The sequence below is a fragment of the Urocitellus parryii genome, chromosome 3 (genome assembly GCF_045843805.1).
Source record: "Urocitellus parryii isolate mUroPar1 chromosome 3, mUroPar1.hap1, whole genome shotgun sequence".
NCBI lineage: Eukaryota > Metazoa > Chordata > Mammalia > Rodentia > Sciuridae > Urocitellus > Urocitellus parryii.
The window spans coordinates 149,507,476-149,523,499 of NC_135533.1; the positions used below are offsets into that span (position 1 = coordinate 149,507,476).

General features: G+C 43.6%; 1 pseudogene; it reads left to right on the plus strand.

Moving 5' to 3' along the window:
• Window positions 1–238: 238 nt before the first annotated feature.
• Window positions 239–1,182, plus strand: LOC144253769 (carnosine N-methyltransferase pseudogene; annotated as a pseudogene).
• Window positions 1,183–16,024: the final 14,842 nt, after the last annotated feature.

The window sequence follows — 16,024 nt, forward strand, 5'->3', positions numbered from 1 at the left end:
GGCTGGGAGGAGAGAAGCTTCCCTGGGGTTTTCAGCTCCAAGGTGAAATGAGGGTCAGGGACCTAGGGACACTGTTCCAAGGACACACTCTTCTCCATGGTGCTCCCTTCATGAGTGACCTGGCAGGTCTATGTCTCATGAGATCCACTCATCTGCTGTCACAGTCAGGTAGCTGTGGGCCATGTACTTATTGTTGGTCTGTTTGGAGGGCTGAGTGGTCTCCACACCCTCGGTGTCCATGGCGCCATCTCTCTTCCAGTCCACGCTCACAACAACTGGGAAGAAATCGCTGGCTGATCAGACACACCAGGGTGGCCTTGTTGCTCTGGAGCTCCTCAGAGGAGGGTGAGAACAGAGTGAGCAAGGGCCCAGCCTTAGGCTGACCTGCCAAATGGACCAGGCTAAAGGGATCAGTGTTCTGGTGTCCACTCTGGAACCCCTATGCTCAGTGTGTGAGGAGTGTCTTCTTGTTCAGGAACTCTGTGTTGGAGCATGTGTGATGTAGAGGGTGTGTTGGGGAATTCTTTAAACCCTTCCCCATGTTCATAGGCATGAAGAAACTAGGAACTAGGAAATCTGGACTGGGAATTAGCTGTGCTAGGTGATCCTTGTCAAGGATAGGAATGAAGTGGGTTTTGTTGTTGTTGTTGTTTTAGGCTCTTTTATCTCAACCTTGTTCTGAACAGATGTTCTAAAATTAATAAACATACACTTTATTCCTAGATCTACCTGTTTAGCAATAATGGGAGATCAGAAGATCAGATGCCACCCATTTTTTCCCTGATATTGACCCCCACAGTCTTCCTCCTGGTTCTAAATTTTGTTTGACAGCAGAAGATTTTCAGGATATTTGTTCATAATGCAGTAGGTGGCACTATATTGCCCCCTGTTTCTGCATAGGCACAGATCACAATGTAATTGACCATATTGATACAATATGAAACACATTCAAGCCAGGTGAATTTTGATAAATCTTGGTTCTCTGCTGTACCACTTTGAAAATTTGGCAAAGAATTTTCCATAGAATTGAGCTATGAGGATATAAACAATGTTGTTCTGCAAAATAGATTCCAGGTACAGGTGGACAAAGAATCCGTATTGTCAACATAGACTGTGAAGGATTTCTCTATGATGAAATACTATTATGAATTTGTCTTATTTGTAGTTCATAAGCCACAATAATGGTTTCAGGTTATATCACTCAGAAAAGTTTAATAAGAACAAATGCTGAGATAAACAACTCAAAATCAACTATCAGTGATTACAAGACATCAAATCAGTGGTGCCTTCTTATTCCTAATGTAAAGGTTAAATTTAAGTTTTTCTCTCCTGTTATGTTTAAGTTTTGCTTTTCTGTAAGTTTAAGTTCTGTTTTCCTGGAACCCGAAACTTATGTTAAAAACAGTTACTTATGTCAAAATGTACCCTGACCCAACACCCCCTGACAAAAGGCATGGTTATTCTGTAATGGTTATTTTGTAACAATCCCACTCTTGCACCCTAACTGCCATATGAGCTTCCCTGTTTAAACACTGTATAAAAACTCTGCTTAAGCTATACTCCGGGCTCCAGTTTCTCTCAGGAGAGCTCTGGGCCCCAGCATGCTGGTCCCCCCCCCCCAATAAACCCTTTGCTTTTGCATGAGACAAGTCTCTTGGTGGTCTCTTCCTCTGATGTTTGCCCGACCCTAACATTTTGGGGCTCGTCCAGGATCCAGCAGCAGCGAACGAAAGACCCCAATGGACATCTCTCGGGGTAAGTAAGGCACCTCCTTTTTGTTTTGATTTTGTTTTCTTCATGGCAATCGCTCAGGACTTTCAGTTTTAGGGCTTGGCAAGGTGGCTGTCGGCGGAGAGCATAAGTTCTCCCCGGCGGTGGTGGACAGACGTGTCCAGAAGCCACAGGCCACGTCCCCAAGGGACGCCTTGGTGGACTCGGGAAATCAAGGGACGGAAGTGCCCCCGATGCGAGAGACGGAAGAGCCCTCAGCTCAGGTGTATTTTGCCACTGATTCAGACTCAGTGACTCTGTTGCCAGCCCGTCAGGTTCTGCCAGCTACTCAGTTTTGGTTTCTGTTTCAAACTTGTGCTGGACGTCTATTGTTTGTCTTTATTGTCTGTGTCATTACTTTTACTGTTTGCATATCTCTCATTATGGGACACGGTACCTCAACTCCCCTATCTTGGACCCTTGATCATTGGACTAAAGTCCACTCAAGGGCCCAGAATCTTTCTTTTTCAGTGAAACGCAGGACCTGGCAGACTCTCTGTACATCAGAATGGCCCACTCTCGGAGTCGGATGGCCTCCAGAAGGATCCTTCCACCTCCCTCTAATCCAAAAAGTCAAAGATATTGTCTTCGAGCCGGGGCCACATAGTCATCCAGATCAACAGCCATAGATTCTTACTTGGCAGGACCTCTGTGAATCTCCCCCTTCATGGGTGAAATCTTTTCTTGTACCTGCCTCCACCTCTACCCCCACCATTCTGTCCCTCAAACCCTCCGCTCCTTCCCCTCCTCCTCCTCTTCTTCCTCCATCCTCCCTGAATCCCAAGATCTAAACCTTACTAGATTCCCCTCCTCCACCCCCATATCCCATGCCCCTCAACCCTCAACGTCCTATAGACAATTCCCCTGAAACAGATCCAATCCCTTCGGTGGAAGAAACTGCTCCAGATGACTCCCTTGCAATAAACCCAACTCCTCCTCTATCGGAGGAAATTGGGCCAGCAGGGGGAACCCGCTGACGGTGAATAATTAAGAATCCTGATGCTCCCGTGATGCTCCCCCTCCGCCCCTATGGGCCAATGATTGATGATGGGCAAGGGGGAGAAATACAAGCTTACCAATATTGGCCCTTCTCCTCTTCTGATCTATATAACTGGAAAAAAATAATCCCCCTTTTTCTGAAGATCCCACCCGACTCACAGGTTTAATAGAGTCACTGATGTTTTCACACCAGCCTACTTGGGACGATTGCCAACAGCTTCTAGGGACCCTCTTCACAACTGAGGAATGAGAAAGGATCCTCCTGGAAGCCAGGAAAAATATTCTTGGACCAGATGGACGACCAACCCAACTTCCCAATGTAATTGAAGCTGCCTTTCCCCTGAACAGACCCAACTGGGATCCCAACACCCTGGAAGGTAGGGAGCATCTGTCCACTTATCGCCGGGCTCTAATAGTGGGTCTCCGAGCGGCCGCCAGATGGTCAACTAATTTGCCAAGGTAAGAGAGATTATCCAAGGGCCTAATGAGTCTCCCTCAATGTTTCTAAAGAGAATTATGGAAGCATAGAGGAGATATACTCCTTTTGATCCTCAGGCACAGGACCAAAAAGCATCTGTTGCAATGGCCTTCATCGGGCAGGCTGCCCTAGATATTAAAAAAAAGAATGCTACAACATTTAGATGGACTACAAGATATGACTTTAAGAGATTTAGTCAGAGAGGCCGAGAAAGTATATTATGAAAGGGAGACAGAGGAAGAAAAGGAACAAAGAAGGGAGAAAGAAAGGGAAAAGAAGGAAGATGAGAGGAATAAAAGACAGACTAAGATGTTGACAAAGGTCCTGGTCACAGCAGCAGATAGACTAGAAGTTAAAAGGCAAGGAGACAAAAAAGGGTACCTAGGCCCATGCCAAAAATCGCCCCTGGCTTTAGATCAATGCGCTTACTGCAAGGAAAAGGGACACTGGGCCAGAGAATGCCCTAAAAAGAAACAGTCACATCAGCCAGCCATCCTGACCCTGGAAGATGATTAGGGGAGTCGGGGCTCGGATCCCCTCCCCGAGATCAGGGTAACTTTTGAAGTGGAGAGGACCCCAGTAAACTTTGAACTAGACACAGGAGCAGTATACTCAGCCCTTAAAACTCCATTGGGCCCCTTGTCAAACAAGAGGTCACTAGTTCAAGGGGCTAATGGCAGTAAATATCAGGCCTAGACAACTAAGAGGAATATGGACTTGGGGAAGGGAAAAGTTCATCACTCTTTCTTAGTAATCCCAGAATGTCCAACCCCATTAATGGGCAGAGATCTGCTCACCAAACTTTGGGCCAGAATAACCTTTAACCCTGATGGTCCCCAAGTGGAATTTCTAAACCCTTCAGTGAAGACTCCCACAAGTCACGGCTTTAACTATGTCAGTAGATGATGAACATCAACTCTTCACGCCCTCTAAGACTGATCAAACGGGCAAACTACCCCAGAAATGGATAATAGATTACCCCGATGCCTGGGCAGAAACTGCTGGACTAGGCTTAGCAGTCAAACAGCCTCCGATAGTAGTGGAATTAAAAACCTCTGCCTCAGAACTACCATTATCAAAATGGCGATATTACCAAAAGTTCTCTATAGGTTTAATGCAATGCCAATCAAAATCCCAATGGCATTTCTTGTAGAAATAGATAAAGCAATCATGAAATTCATATGGAAAAATAAAAGACCCAGAATAGCAAAAGCAATTCTAAGCAGGAAGTGTGAATCAGGCGGTATAGCGATACCAGATTTCAAACTATATTACAGAGCAATAGTGACAAAAACAACATGGTACTGGTACCAAAACAGGCTGGTGGACCAATGGTATAGAATAGAGGACACAGAGACTAATCCACAAAGTTACAACTATCTTATATTTGATAAAGGAGCTAAAAGCATGCAATGGAGGAAGGATAGCATCTTCAACAAATGGTGTTGGGAAAACTGGAAATCCATATGCAACAAAATGAAACTGAATCCCTTTCTCTCACCATGCACAAAAGTTAACTCAAAATGGATCAAGGAGCTTGATATCAAATCAGAAACTCTGCATCTGATAGAAGAAAAATTTGCTCTGATCTACATATTGTGGGGTCGGGCTCCAAATTCCTTAATAGGACACCCATAGCACAAGTGTTAATAACAAGAATCAGCAAATGGGACTCACTCAAACTAAAAAGTTTTTTCTCAGCAAGAGAAACAATAAGAGAGGTAAATAGGGAGCCTACATCCTAGGAACAAATTTTTACTCCTCACACTTCTGATAGAGCCCTAATATCCAGAGTATACAAAGAACTCAAAAAATTAGACAATAAGATAACAAATAACCCAATCAACAAATGGGCCAAGGACCTGAACAGACACTTCTCAGAGGAGGATATACAATCAATCAACAAGTACATGAAAAAATGCTCACCATCTCTAGCAGTCAGAGAAATGCAAATCAAAACCACCGTGAGATACCATCTCACTCCAGTAAGATTGGCAGCCATTAGGAAGTCAAACAATAACAAGTGCTGGCAAGGATATGGAGAAAAGGTGCTGGTGGGACTGCAAATTGGGTGCGGCCAATTTGGAAAGCAGTATGGAGATTCCTGGGAAAGCTGGGAATGGAACCACCATTTGACCCAGCTATTGCCCTTCTTGGACTATTCCCTGAAGACCTTAAAAGAGCATGCTACAGGGATACTGCCACATCGATGTTCATAGCAGCACAATTCACAATAGCAAGATGGTGGAACCAACCCAGATGCCCTTCAATAGATGAATGGATAAAAAAAAATGTGGCGTTTATACACCATGGAATATTACGCAGCACTTAAAAATGACAAAATCATGGAATTTGCAGGGAAATGGATGGCACTAAAGCAGATTATGCTTAGTGAAGCTAGCCAATCCCTAAAAAATAAATCCCAAATGTCTTCTTTGATATAATGAGAGAAACTATGAACAGAGCAGGGAGGAAGAGTAGGAAGAAAAGATTAACATTAAACAGAGACATGAGATGGGAGGGAACGGGAGAGAAAAGTGAAATTGCATGGAAATGAAGGGAGACCCTCATTGCTATACAAAATTACATATAAGAGGTTTCGAGGGGAATGGGAAAATAAACAAGGAGAGAAATGAATTACAGTAGATGGGGTAGAGAGAGAAGATGTGAGGGAAGGGGAGTGGGGGATAGTAGGGGATAGGAAAGGTAGCAGAATACAACAATTACTAATAGGGTATTATGTAAAATTGTGGATGTGTAACCGACGTGATTGTGCAATCTGCATTTGGGGTAAAAATTGGGAGTTCATAACCCACTTCAATCTAATGTATGAAATATGATATGTCAAGAGCTTTGTAATGTTGTGAACAACCAATAAAAAAATAAAAAAATAAAAAAAATAGTTCAATAGTGGGGCTGGGGATGTGGCTCAAGTGGTAGTGCGCTCGCCTAGCATGCATGCGGCTCTGGTTCGATCCTCAGCACCACCTAGAAACTAAGATGTTGTGTCCACCAAATACTAAAAAAATAAATATTAAAATTCTCAAAAAATAAAAAACTCTGCCTCCCCAATCAATATTAAACAATATCCTCTAAGCAAAGAAGCTAGAAATGGAATAAGGCCTCATATTCAAAAATACTTGGCTCTGGGGGTCCTAAGGCCCTGTCAATCGGCCTGGAACACTCCTCTACTACCAGTAGAGAAACCAGGAGGAGACTATCACCCTGTGCAGGACTTAAGGGAAGTCAGCAACAGAGTACAGGACATTCACCCCACAGTACCTAATCCATATAATCTGCTCAGTACTCTAAATCCTGAGCGAAAATGGTATACTGTCTTGGACTTAAAAGATGCCTTCTTTTGTCTGGCTTTACATAAGGACAGTCAGCTACTATTTGCTTTCGAGTGGGTGGATCCAGAAACAGGAACATCTGGCCAACTAACCTGGACCAGACTCCCACAGGGGCTCAAAAACTCCCCCACTCTCTTTGATGAAGCCCTCCACAGGGACCTCAATAACTTCAGGACTATGCATCCAGAAGTCACCCTGCTTCAATATGTGGATGACCTGCTGCTGGCAGCTGACACTAAGGAAAACTGTGAGTCTGGGACACAAGCACTATTATCCGAGCTTGCTCGGCTTGGATATAGAGCTTCAGCCAAAAAGGCTAAAATCTGCCAGCAGGAAGTTATTTTCCTGGGGTATTCCCTTAGAGATGGCAAAAGATGGCTCATGGGACCCAGAAAACGGACTGTTGTGCAGATACTGCCCCCATCTAATAGGAGGCAACTTAGAGAGTTTCTCGGGACTGCTGGCTTTTGTAGATTATGGATTCCTGGGTTTGCATCCCTAGCCGCTCCTTTATACCCAGTGTTAAAGGCAGACACCCAATTCCAATGGACCCCCAAACATCAGCAAGCTTTTGATGACATTAAAAAGGCGCTGCTATCAGCTCCAGCACTGGCACTTCTGGACGTAGAAAAACCCTTTACTCTTTACATTGAAGAAAAGAAAGGGATAGCACGAGGAGTGCTCACTCAGACTTTAGGGCCCTGAAAGAGACCCGTAGCCTACCTGTCCAAAAGGCTAGATCCAGTGGCTAGCGGGTGGCCCCATTGCCTAAAGGCTATAGCAGCAGTGGCCCTTCTAATAAAAGATGCTGATAAATTAACGCTGGGGCAGAAGCTAACCATTGTAGCCCCTTATGCCCTGGAGAGCATCATTCCTCAGCCTCCAGACAGATGGCTATCAAACTCTAGGATAACTCACTACCAGAGCCTGTTGCTTGACAAAGACAGAATAACACTGGGACCCCCAGCCCCACTTAACCCAGCTACACTCCTACCTGAAGAATCTTCAGAGCCTGTCATTCATGACTGTCAACATATACTGGCAGAAGAGACCAGTATACGACAGGATCTAAAGGATCAGCCACTGCCCCATCCTGAAGTCGTGTGGTTCATGGACAGCAGCAGCTTCCTCCAGGATGGTAAGCGATGAGCTGGGGCAGCAATAGTTAGCAGGACTAAAGTCATCTGGTCCTCTGGTCTCCCGGAAGGGACATCTGCTCAAGAGGCAGAGCTAATCGCCCTTACAAAGGCATTAGAACTAGCTGCAGGCAAAAAGGCCACCATATATACTGATAGCCATTATGCATTTGCTACCGCCAATATACACGGGGCTATTTATCAGCAAAGGGGACAATTAACTTCAGCTGGAAAAAAAAAAAAAAAAACAAAGACGAGATTCTCGCCTTCTCTCCAGCAGTGCAAAACCCCAAAGAATTAGCTATAGTACACTGCCCAGGGCACCAAAAGGGAAATGATCCCATGGCGGTCGGAAACAGAAGGGCAAATGAGGAAGCTAAATTGGCAGCTCTAAATAGAGTAATCATGTTAACACTTTCCTCACGGGGGGAACAACAGTCAGGAGATTTGACTGCGTCGAGTACCCAGGCAACTTATCAGGAAACTGACACTGAACTCCTTGACTCCACTGGGCCTAGCCTGCAATTTCAAAAAGCCCTACACTATGTTAAAGATGTGCATCAACTCACTCACCTTGGTTCAAAGAAACTACAGGTATTCCTGAAGGATCAAGAGCAGAGATTTCTGCTGACCGGCACACAACGAAAAGAAATAGCCGAACGGGTAATAAGAGCCTGCCGGGTCTGTCAATTGGTTAATGCTTACCCTTCCAAGCTTCCCACAGGGAAGCGCCTACGAGGAACCAGACCGGGGCAATTCCGGGAAGTGAACTTTACTGAAATTAAGCCAGCAAGGTATGGACTTAAGTATCTCCTAGTTTTTGTAGATACTTTTTCAGGGTGGGTTGAAGCCTTCCCCACGAAAAAAGAAACAGCTCAAGTGGTAATCAAGAAGATCCTGGAGGACATCTTCCCGAGATTTGGCCTGCCTAAGGTTATAGGGTCCGATAACGGACCGGCGTTCATGGCCCAGGTAAGTCAGGGATTGGCCAGGACCCTGGGGATTAATTGGAAATTACATTGTGCTTAGAGACCCCAGAGCTCAGGACAGGTAGAAAGGATGAATAGAACCATCAAAGAGACTTTAACAAAATTAAGCTTAGAGACCAGCATAAAAGATTGGACCATGCTCCTACCTTATGCACTGTTTCGTGCAAGAAATACTCCCTCTGTTTCTTTATGTAATCTCACCCCCTATGAAGTCCTCTATGGTACTCCTCCTCCAATAAGAGACTTAACCCCAACTTTGAGACTTAATGATTCCTTCCATACTCCCTTGCTTGACAGACTTAAAGCTCTTGAAAAAACCCAACGGTACCTGTGGAAACAGCTGGCCACTTCCTGCCAACCTGGAGACAAGGAACCCCACACCGATACCAAGTGGGAGACTTCGTCTATGTAAAGCGGCATCAGGTGTCATCTCTGGAGCCTCGCTGGAAGGGACCATATCAAGTGCTGCTTATAATACCTACGGCAGTAAAAGTGGATGGAATTGCTTCCTGGATCCATGCCTCCCATCTCAAGCCTGCTCCCTCTCCAGACTCCGATTGGAAACTGGAAAAGACTGGTAACCCTTTCAAATTGTGTATTCGTCATATGGATAGGGCTATGGACTCTCCCCTTGACCACCAGCAATCCTAACCCCCATCAGCCCTAGCTGGTCCTTTAATAATCCTCATGTTATTGTTAACTGTGGGACCCTGTATACTCAACCGTGTGGTCTCCTTTCTCCAAGCTCAAATTGGACAAGTTAAACTTATGGTAATAAGACAACAATATGTCCCATTAGCAGAAACAGAATGTGACACTCCTCAATAATCTATCACTTCTAGGATTAGAAGTACTCAGAAAAAGGAGTGGGGAATGTAAAGGTTAAATTTAAGATTTTCTCTCCTGTTAAGTTTAAGTTTTGCTTTTCTGTAAGTTTAAGTTCTGTTTTCCTGGAACCCGAAACTTATGTTAAAAACAGTTACTTATGTCAAAATGTACCCTGACCCAACACCCCCTGACAAAACGCATGATTATTCTGTAATGGTTATTTTGTAACAATCCCACTCTTGCACCCTAACTGCCATATGAGCTTCCCTGTTTAAACATTGTATAAAAACTCTGCTTAAGCTGTACTCAGGGCTCCAGTTTCTCTCAGGAGAGCTCTGGGCCCCAGCATGCTGGTCCCCCCCCCCCAATAAACCCTTTGCTTTTGCATGAGACAAGTCTCTTGGTGGTTTCTTCCTCCGATGTTTGCCCGACCCTAACACTAATAATATGTAGAAATAGTGTCTATTCACTTTAAGTTACCAATTCTTTTGTTCATAAATAAAGTATGCAATGCAGATTTCCATTGCACAAGTAAAAATGGAGGAAAGAACCTTCATATATACTTTTTCACTGAAGCCCACAATTGTCTTTCAGTTGGAAAAAACTAATCTCCAGTGTCTTCATGAAACTGTCACAAGTCTGCCATTGTAATGACTGATTGTACTGAAGTCTATAATAATCGCCTTTGTATTGTTTTATATGCATTTCATATGCTATTTTTGGAAGTTTAAGGTTCTGTTACATTCAACATGTGGAATTGTCATTTTATTTGCTTTCTTCCTAGCAATCTATATATAAAATATAAATTTATTCATTTTTCTTCCAAATTAATTGATTGTATTTTTTTCTGGTTCACCTGAATTTAGAGAAGAATCAGCTGTTTAATTTGTATGAAATATTAAAGTTAATCAGTAAAATATAATTGGGTAATTAAGTCTTTTATGCACATTAAATAGAACACTTTATGAAAGCAAACTCATCATGGATCACTTTGAAATGAACTCAACATTCGAAGTAAGGCACAAAAGTCTTTTTAAAAGTAGCACTACAAGAGTGGAAAATAAACATCTGCCCATTCGAAATGTATGATTTCAAACTAAAAGTGAATACACTTTGTCCAGTGTGATGTTTACAATAATGGATTTTTTTTTAATTTTTGGATTACCAGGATCATGAAAGGAAGCACTTTTTTAGTTAATCATATACTAGTAAAAACTGTCATAATGTTATTAATGTGGAAAATCTTGACTATGAAATTCAGGGATCAATTATCCCCTGTGCTGTGTCCTTAAGAAGAAGGCATTCATGTCATTTCATATTAACACAATTTTGTTCCTTGATAGATGGAGCTTAAAAATTACATATGCTGCCATAAATTACTGCCTTTAGCAGATCTTTATTAGGTGGAGTTTTTCTTTCTCTCTTCCTTCCTTCCTTCCTTTCTTCTTTTTTTATTTTAATGTTTGTAATTCTGTTTTCAATCTCTTGGAGAGTAAAGGTGAACAATGTTTTAACCTTTTCTTGGAGAAAAGAAAGAACTTTTATTGAATATAATTATAGACGATTATGATTACTTTAAATTATCTCTTTGGCAGTTGGATTAGAGGGACTTAATGTGCTGGTAACATAAATGTCATGGTTTTTATAAGAAAATTAATTGTGAATCATTAGATCTGAGGGCGGGTTCTGCATAGAGTGAGGGAGCACTTTGACCTTTATTCCTGGTATGCAGGGTAGGGTTCCACGAAGTTAATTTGACTTGTCAATTTAGAGAAATCTGAAACCTGAGGTTTTTCAAAACAAAATAAAACTATGATATTTTTGTGTCCCTCAGTACTTGGCAGGCATATATTTGGTAGAAATTCTTATCACTTATTTGAAAAAAACTTGAAATTAACTGCAAAATGGGAAAAAGACAAAATTATTTTTAAGAAAAAAATAAGGAGCATATATATTTAAAAACATCCGTTGAACAGCAAGGAATGCATGCTAGTTTTGAATAATTTTAAAAATGCCTTTTATTCGCTCACTAGTGTTTTCTCAACTTGTATCAAACCAAAAGATCTTTTTCTCACACAGTCAAAAACAGATCAAAACTGATGGATTGTTTTTGTTACCTATTTTTTTTTTTACTATCAGGTTTTATCCTTTAATAATGTTACCTACATTTTCAAATTATAGAATAAATATTAGTTAACTCCGAAGTTAGATATTTTATTTGTTTTAATTTCTCACTCATGAGTGTTGATTTTAAATGTTCTATAAATATTTGCATCACTTTTTTTTCTTGTAGCTTTTCAGTTAAGATATTCTAAACTCAAAAATGTGGTATCAATGAATAATAGAAGAGTCATTGGAGGACTTACTTAATTCTGTATTTCTTAAGTTTAGTCCTAGCTACTAAACTATGTAAGCCTTAACATTTCTTTCTTAAATTAGCTTTAACCACAAATGAATAATTTTCAAAATGATGAGGTGTTGATTTATGGGTGACAGGACCATTCTGTCTTGGTATTTTCTAGGCTGGGGCATAGGCACAAAAGAAACCTGACCAAAAGGAAAATCAGGGGCAGACATCTGTTCAGTGATCATGATCCTGGATTCTAAGGGTGGTGATTCTCCACCCCTTTGCCCAAGTGAATAGGTCAGAGGACATAACTTATTAAGGCTGTGTTAACCATGTTTATACTTACTGCATAGGTAAGTTCCTCCTCCCAGAATCTGGATGTCACAGCAGCATCAAGTCTAGTGAGGCAACTAGAGAAATTACACACTCATCACAGAGTGGACAAGACAAAGAAGTTGGCTATAGGTCTTCTTGTACACATCCTGGGGATGGCTCTAGAACTAGGACCAGGTCCCTGTAACATAAAACCATCTACTCAAGACATAGGGACCCTCTTCTAGTCTATGCACATAATAAAACCATCACTGCCCTTGTGTGCATCTGAGTGTGTGCATATATGTATATGTGTGCATCATTATAAAGTGTGTGCCTAGCTGTGCCTCCCATCCTGGCCTCATGCCCTCCCCTGACCCTAGATGACCTGTACAAATCCTGCTACAACAAAAGCAATACCTATGTTTAGCATAATTTCCTTAGTTTGAAAGAAATGTTCTCAGTTATCCTGTCAATAGAGTCTCCTTGGGCCTCAACTATATCTACATGTATGGCTTTTTAATTTTGTTTTCAAATTAAATGATATAATAACAGAAAGGGTCTCATTAATTGAAAAAAGTCTCCCCTAGATCTCAGTGAGTGAGATGATTCTTGGAGTCTTGACCTTCCTCTAGAGAAATTTGGAAAATGGGATCAACAAATAGTTGTTTTTATGTGTGGTGGGAGAACACTTCCCCCATAGAGATGGGAAGGAAGTCCCCAGTTTGAAGAAAGGACACACTGAGTTGATGGGGAAGTCCCCCACTATGCACTGCAAATGTGTGTGGTGGAGTAAAATAGTTGTAGCAGAGGTGATAATGAAGAGGAGGAAGAAGATGGTGATGGTGATGGTGATGGTGATATACACAGTTGGCCTGCTGTGCCAGAGCAACACCTGTTCTGATGACATTGCTACTACTGCTATTGGAGCAGAGGAAAGCATCAGTCTTGATTCCTGCATAAAATGTGAAGGTGGTAAATGCACCAAAGTGTGTCACAAAAATTTCTGTAGCCCTCGATACATTAAAGAATAGCTACAGTTTATTCAATAGGCTCCACTTTCTATTAAACACAAGGCTGAGGGACAGATTTTCATACTAAGACTCAGTTACAGGAAATACACCAGTGTCCCTCCATGCATGGGACAGAAGCTACCTCTCTGTGCTGTGCAGGACAGGGTGCAGCTGGCACAGTGAGGCAGCACTCCTGTCCACATTATTGCAGGTGACAGAGGCTTTTGGTGTCATCTAGAGGGAAAGGCAAGCTCTTGGTCTCCTCCATCAACAGATAGCAGCAGAGGTACTACTCCAGGTCAGAGGATAGAGCTGCCCAGGAGAGACAAAGAGGAGGCCAGGGTGGGGGTTTAGAACAGAAGATTAAGAGTCAGGCATTGAACTGGAAGTCAGGACAGTCCATCCTATGCCCTGGACTATAACCTGAGTCTGAGGGCCAGATCTCTGGGTCTCTCCAGGACATTTAAAGAAGCCCAGGACATAGAACAAGACTCACCTAAGAAAGGCACTGGAGGAACCTGGCCTCAGGTATCAGCCTGAGTAGATTTTGTAGGGCTGAAAATCACACAAGACACAAAGCTGAGGTGCAGGTACCTTAGAAGGGATCTCTGGAAGGTAGGTGTATAAATCTCCCTTAAGCAAAGAGGATCCTTTCACTTAAGCAAGTTCAGGCCCATGATCATACCTGAGGCCCTGAGGCAAATAAGATTGTAGAGCACTCTGCAGAGTCTCCTCAAGGAGACTGTGCAAGCTTCATCCAGGCAAGGGGCCCAACTCTCCCCTCCTCCACCTGTTACTGAACATGATCAAAGAGCCTTAAGGGATGATGTGAGTGGCCATGGAAGGAGAGGCCAGGGATGAGTGGGAAGGCATCTCTGCCAGTTGAGCAGCAGGCTTCCAGAACGTGCCTTCAGAGACAAAAACATCTGGATCTCCTGCTCTGTGTTGTCATAATGGTCCACAAAGCTGCTGTTCCCATTAGATGGGAAGGCATATTGGAGGGGCAGAAGAGTGTGCTCACAAATGCAGGCGTATTGCTGCCCTCCACGGTTGGTCTTGGAAATACCCTGGATTGCTTCAGTGCACATCAGCTCAGCAGAAGTGTCTGCCCCGCCAAGGTCACTTCCATAGGCTCCCTCCTGGTGGTGGTGCTTCCTGGAGGTGCAGCAGCTGTGGCATCCTTTGGTGGCTTGAAGAGGTGGTAAGAGTCCAAGCTCCTTGGGATGAGGTCTGTGTCCCTGGGGACTGCTGAGTTCCTCTTGCTGGTGTTCTCCTGGGAGCTTCAGGGAAGGCATTTTTCAGTGAGGTGCCCGGGCTTCTAGCAACTTTCAGCCCCTTCTTGCTGAGCTGGGCTCTTTGTGGCTTTTCTGCTGGCCTCCTTCCTGGTTTTCTCCAACTGACACAGCTGGATGGCCTCTTGGATGCCATCATCGCTGCTGGAGTTAGAGACCTTGTGCTGGGGGTCCAGGGTCCTGGAGCTGCTGCCCCTCCCATCAGCCCTGTAGTTCCTATTGCCCGTGCCCCTATTCTGTGCTGCCTGGGATTTGGGGACAGCAGGCCTTGTGCTGCCCAGGTTCTCAGCTCCGTGGTAACCTTAGGCCTGAGGCTGCTGGGTGCTGTGCTCATCTTTGCTCACCTGAAAGTTCATGGAAGACAAACTCCTAACAGGCTCCATCAGACTGTGGCAGGCAGCGCATGACAGGGGGCTCCTGGGTGGATTTCAGTGTGGATTGGGCCGAATTTTCATTTGAGTCTGCTTTCTTATCTACAGACCTGTCACACTTTCGGTTTTCATGTTGTCTTTTCTCATTCAGAAATGGTTCTATTTCTGTCTGGATGCTCTGCTCAAAGGAGTCATTGCTGCTCACCCTGACTGGGGAGGCTGAGCCCTGTTTCCCACCAGCCTCCATGGGGCTGCCAGGAACATTGCATGATGCCAGGGTAAGTTTGGGGGGGCACATGGCGGGCAGGGTGCCACTGTGTGGAGGGTCTGTTTTGCCTCTGCTCTCCTCCCTGCAGCCCTGCCATGCTGGGCCCCATTGGGCATGGGCTATTGTTCTAAGGAGAGCAAGAACCAGAATCCTTGTACATAGCCCTGCACAAACGAACACTAACATGCTGTTTTTATTTAACAGATGTGTCCTGGTAAATATGATTTTTGTAGCTTTTTGTAAATTAGTTATACTGCTGTAAAAAATATTTTTGGAAAATGTTGTCTTTTGATTTTGGAGGGTGTTCCTAACTGCAGCTTTCTGTGGTCCACTCAGGAGCCATTGCTAGACATGCAGTTTGATTCTTAACTTCACAGTGAGGGTCACCCTGGCTGGATCTCTGGTCAGTTGGTAGTTCAGATGCTCAAGGCTGAGGAGGCAGTGGCCGCCTTCTAGGAAGCACTAAAATGCCCTAGTGTCTGTCAGAAGCTCCCAGAACAATGCTTTTAATAAAAGACACGATGGTGTCTAGCAGCCAGAGCAGTTCCTCTTCAAATTGTAATCACAGCCTTGGATTAGTAAAATGTTTCTAAGCACAGTGACTAGGAAGCAAACTGACCAGCCAGTGTGTGCCTCTTGAGACCCCATTGAGACAGTGGCTCTCTCTGCAGCCCCGTCCTTCTGTGTCCAGTCTCCTGCAGTCACTAGGTGATTCTAACATCTACAAAAACCTCTTTTTGTAGGAGAGCTGCTGTTCTCCTCTTTTGATCATGATTCTAAGAGATCACACCGCATGTGCATTTTGACTGTCCTTTTCTTGATTTGTGCACAGAAGTGAATAAGTACAGCAATTGGGTGGTTTGTTCCA